This window comes from Macaca nemestrina, chromosome 12 (assembly GCF_043159975.1).
Source record: "Macaca nemestrina isolate mMacNem1 chromosome 12, mMacNem.hap1, whole genome shotgun sequence".
Classification (NCBI taxonomy): Eukaryota; Metazoa; Chordata; class Mammalia; order Primates; family Cercopithecidae; genus Macaca; species Macaca nemestrina.
This window is the reverse complement of record NC_092136.1, coordinates 70,431,235-70,436,379: the sequence shown is the minus strand read 5'-3', so window position 1 is coordinate 70,436,379 and position 5,145 is coordinate 70,431,235. Positions and strand designations below refer to the sequence as shown.

The following is a 5,145-nucleotide window of genomic DNA, read 5'->3' as shown; positions in this document are numbered from 1 at the left end:
CTAGAACCCAGCCTGCTACCTGAATTAGACTGGAAGCCTCAGGCTGACCTGTGTATTAGGTCAGAATAAACTTCATGTCAAGCTTAGGCTATGTTTGGGAGAGACTGGGCCCTAGGGAAGTGCCTGTCTGTTTATTTGTTTCAGACTAGATGTTTAGGGCAGGCAGGTTGTGGTCTGTGTATGACTTGCTCTATAAGACTCCCTTAGTGAAGCCCCATACATCTAGATATTAGTTGGGACTTTCTCAGGATTTGGGAGAAAGAGGACGGAGAAAATAAACTAAGAAGGATAGATAGGTAAATGCAATTTTATTACTGGGTGTGAAAGCAAAGAACATTCTAAGAATTTAACAAGCAACAGTTGACCAAGAGGGAACCTATTGTTGAGCCCATAATCTGCTGAGGAAATTTGAGCCTGTCCCTGAGTACTGCCTGCTTATCTCTTCTCAGAGATCATAGCCTCAACTTCCCAAGTTAGTAAAGTCCTCTCACCCTGGCAGTTTCCACTCTCATGTTCTGCAGCCTCTTTGGCTTCTCCCCAGCCTTCTAAGCTGTTTCCTTTCCACAGAGCATCTTTCCTCCATGTTGCTGGATCTCCCTAGTACTCACGATGTAAATGACAGGATTCAAGGCCCCTGGAAGCGGCAAGTATATGGCACTGAGTAGATTCTGGACATCCTGGGACACAGTCTTGGCTACTCAGAAGATGATGGAAGTGGAAAGACCAGAGAGGTAGATGGTGAGGATGACCAATAAGTGGGAGCCACACATGTGTAAGGCCTTGGCTTGGGCTCCCCAAGAAGAGATCCGGAAGGCAGCATAGATGATGTAGGTGTAGGAGGTCCCCAGCAGGGCCAGATCAGAGGTTACAGTGACCAACCACATAGCCAGCCCCAGCCAGTTGAAGGTCAGGTCTCCACAAGCTATGCTCAGCAGTGCAATGTACTCACAGGTGAAGTGTCGAATCACTGCTGTCCAGCAGAATCGGTCTTTTGCAGTTAGCACCACCAAGGGTACTGCCACTCCCAGGCTCTATGTCAAGGCAAGAATGGCCAGCAGTCCCAGCAGCTGGGAGGTCATCAGGTCAGAATAGCAGAGTGGGTGGCAGATGGCCACGTAGCAGTTCAGGGCCATGGCCAGAGAAGGTTGTAGTCCAGGAGGAAGGTGAAGTAGATAAAGAACACCTGGGCCAGGCAGCCATGCAGCGATATGGGGTTAGCATAATGCACAAAGCCCTCCAGCATTTTAGGCATCATGGCTGTGGCAGCACAAATGTTGACAGCCAGGAGCAGAGTGATGAGCATATACATAGGCTGATGCAGATGTTGCTGGGCAACCACCATGTGGATGACCAGGGCTTTGACAGAGATGATGGTCACATAGAGGAAGACAAGAGGCAGGACCAGGAGGGGCCACCACTCTCGTAGTCCAGAGAAACCCACCAGGAAGAAGTTGGTGTAGCAGATGTTGAAGGTGCTTGTATTTCCATCCTCACCCATTAGCTTTGGCCCTGGGCTGGCCAGCTAATGGGTGAGGATGGAAATACAAGCACCTTCAGCTGGAGTGGGGATCAGAGACTGTTAGAACAAAATGGTCAGTTTAAAAAGCCTATTTCTGTTGTAGACCCTAAGGAATTTGTGATGAAAGCCCACTTCTTCATGTATGTATTCCTTTGGGGCACAGAGAAGTACTAAGCCAGGTATTGTGGGAACTACACAGTTGAACAAGACAATCCTTGTCCCCAGGGAGCTCTTGGCCTTATGTGTGTGAAATGTAAACTTACAAGATACTTGTTTACTTGTGATGTTCCAGATATTTACTGAGTAAAAGATTAGGAGGAGAAGTAGGTGTAGTATATACAGGGGAAAAAGTGACAGCCAGAGACAAAACAAGAAAGGTTAAGAGAAAAGATTCTTGATTCAGAGGAAGTATTTGAAGAATCTTTGACCCAAGGAGACTGGGAAAGCCCAAGTGGGGCTTAACAGGGAGAGAAGAACCAGCTGGGAATGATGGCATCACTTGTGTGCTTGGGACACACTGTGGCAAGGAGAGATGGAAGTTGCTGAGGAAGAATTCTGGTCTTCCTGGATCACAAGAAACAGGCTGCAGAGACTGCTTCCTTCCTAAGTCCTTGCAGATTGGCTGTGGCGCCTCCTGCCTGGCCTTGTCCTCAGTGTCATGGATGATGAGTTTGCTTTCCTTTCAGAATGTAAGTTCCAGGAGGGCAGGGATAATAGCAAGCTTCTGGTGGGTTCACTGGAGCTTCAAGCACAGAGCCACCATAGAGGCCCAGGACAGGCTTGAGAATTGCTTGTTGAGTAGGTGCATGAGGAAAGGAAGAAGACAGTAGGAGGCTGAACATTTAATTGGGATCTTACAGCAGTCGTTTCAAAGCTTTGGCCAGGACTCTTCTTCTACATACCTGATACTCCACAAACAAGGCAGCATTCAACAGGCTTCAAGCTTTATTTTTTATTTTATTTTTTATTTTTTTTAAAGAGATAGGGTCTCGCTTTTTGCCCAGGCTGTTTTTGAACTCCTGGGCTCAAGCAACCCTCTTGCCTCAGCCTCCCAGGCATGAGCCATCGCGCCTGGTCACTTCAAGCATTCTTAATCTCAGCAGCAATATGAAGAGTTAGCATTTATTGAGTACTTGCTACATGACAGACATGGTTCCAAGTGTTTTCCATGTGGTATCTCTTTAATACTCACAGAAACCCTAAGAGACAACTTTAGTTGTCCCTTCGTATCTGTGGTAGATTAATTCCAGGACCTGCTGTGGATACCAAAATCTGCAGATGCTCAAGTCCCTTATATAAAATGGTGCTGGGAAAACTGGATATACATATGCAGAAGAATGAAACTAGATGCCCTACCTCTCATCCTATACAAAAATCAAGTCAAGATGGATTAAAAACCTGAATGTAGGACCCAAAACTATAAAACTACTAGAGAAAATATAGATCAGAGAAATGATTTAGACATTGGTCTGGGAAAAGACTATGAATAACCTCAAAAGCACAGGCAAAGAAAACAAAAATAAGCAAATGGGATTATATCAAATTAAAAAGCTTCTGCACAGCAAAGCAAATAATCAACAGAGTGAAAAGATAACCTACAGAATGGGAGAAAATATTTGCTAGCTATCTGACAGAGGATTAATATCCAGAATATATTAGGAACTCAAATATTTCAATATCAACCCCCCACAAAGCAATGGATTAAAAATGAGCAAATGATCTGAACAGAAATTTCTCAAAAGAAGACATAAAAGGGCAAATATGAAAAAATGCTCAACATCCCTAATCATTAGGAAATACAAATCAAAACCACAATGAGGTAGGATCTCACCCCAGTTAGGATGGCTATTATCAAAAAGACAAAAAAAAAAAAAAAAAAAAAAAAAAAAAAAAGTGCTGGAGAGGATGCAAAGAAAAGGGAACTCATATACACTGTTGTTGGAGCTGTAAACTATGAATAATACTATAAACTATTAATAAGCCACTATGGAGAACAGTATGGAAGTTCCTCAAAAACTACAAATATACCTAGGTACTGTGCCTTATGCCTGTAATCCCAGGCACTTTGGGAGGCTGAGATGGGTGGATCACTTGAATCCAGGAGTTTGAGACCAGCCTGGGCAACATAGCAAGACCCCACCTCTACAAAACGTAAAAAAAAAAATCTGAACCTGGTGGTGTGCACCTGTCACCCTGACTACTCAGGAGGCCGAGGCGGGAAGATTGCTTGAGCCCAGGAGGTTGAGGCTTCAGTGAGCTATGATCATGCCACTGCTCTCTAGCTTGGGCAATGGAGTGAGATCCTATCTCTAAAAGCAAGCAAAAAACAAACCCAAAAAACTACAACTAGAACTACTATATGATCCAGTAATCCACTACTGAGCATTTATCTAAAGGAAAGGAAATCAATATATTGAAGAGACATCTATTTTACCGTGTTTATTGCAGCACTATTCACAATAGCCAAAATATGGAATCAACCTAGGTGTCTAACAACAGATGAATGGCACATATACACAATGGAATGTTATTCAGCTATAAAAAGGAATGCAATCTTGTCATTCACAGCAATATGAGTGGAAGTGGAGCACATTATGTTAAGTGAAATAAGCCAGGAACAGAAAGTTAAATACTGCATGTTCTTACTCATATGCACAAGCTAAAAAATAGTTGGTCTTGGTCTTGTAGAAGTAAAAAGTAGCATTGAGGACTTGAGGCTGGGGAAGGTAGGGGAAAATGAAGGATAGGGAGGGATTTATTAAAGGATACAACATGATAGCTAGATAGTAGGGATAAGTTCTAGTGTTCTATACACTGTAGGATGACTACAGTTAACAATATATAGTTTCAAATAGCTAGGATAGTAAATGTTCTCAGGACAAAGAAATGATGTATTTGAGATGGTGGATATTTCTAATTACTCTAATCTAATCACTGTACATTGTATGTATCAAAACATCACCATGTACCCCATAAATATGTACAATCATCTGTGTCACTAAAAAAGTTTACAAATTACATGGAGTTTACATATAATCTATGCACATCCTCCCATATATTTTAAATTGTCTCCAGATTACTTGTAACACCTGGTACAATGTAAATGCTATGTAAATAGTTGTTATACTGTATTTTAAATTTTGTATTTTTAAAATTGTATTGTTCTTGATTTTTAAATTTCTTTTTGACTTTTCTTTATTATACTTTATGTTCTAGGATACATGTGCACAATGTGCAGGTTTGTTATTACATATGTATGCATGTGCCATGTTGGTGTGCTGCACCCATTAACTCGTCATTTACATTAGGTATATCTCCTAATGCTATCCCTCCCTCCTCCCCCCACCCCACAACAGGCCCCAGTGTGTGATGTTCCCCTTCCTGTGTCCAAGTGTTCTCATTGTTCAATTCCCACCTATGAGTGAGAACATGGGGTGTTTGGTTTTCTGTTCTTGCCATAGTTTGCTGAGAATGATGGTTTCCAGCTGCATCCATGTCCCTACAAAGGACATGAACTCATCCTTTTTTATGGCTGCATAGTATTCCATGGTGTATATGTGCCACATTTTCTTTATCCAGTCTGTCATTGATGGACATTTGGGTTGGTTCCAAGTCTTTACTATTGT

At 42.3% G+C, this 5,145-nt stretch overlaps 1 pseudogene; it reads right to left on the bottom strand.

The window, feature by feature from the left end:
- Positions 1-273: 273 nt before the first annotated feature.
- Positions 274-1,498, bottom strand: LOC105468674 (olfactory receptor 52B2-like; annotated as a pseudogene).
- Positions 1,499-5,145: the final 3,647 nt, after the last annotated feature.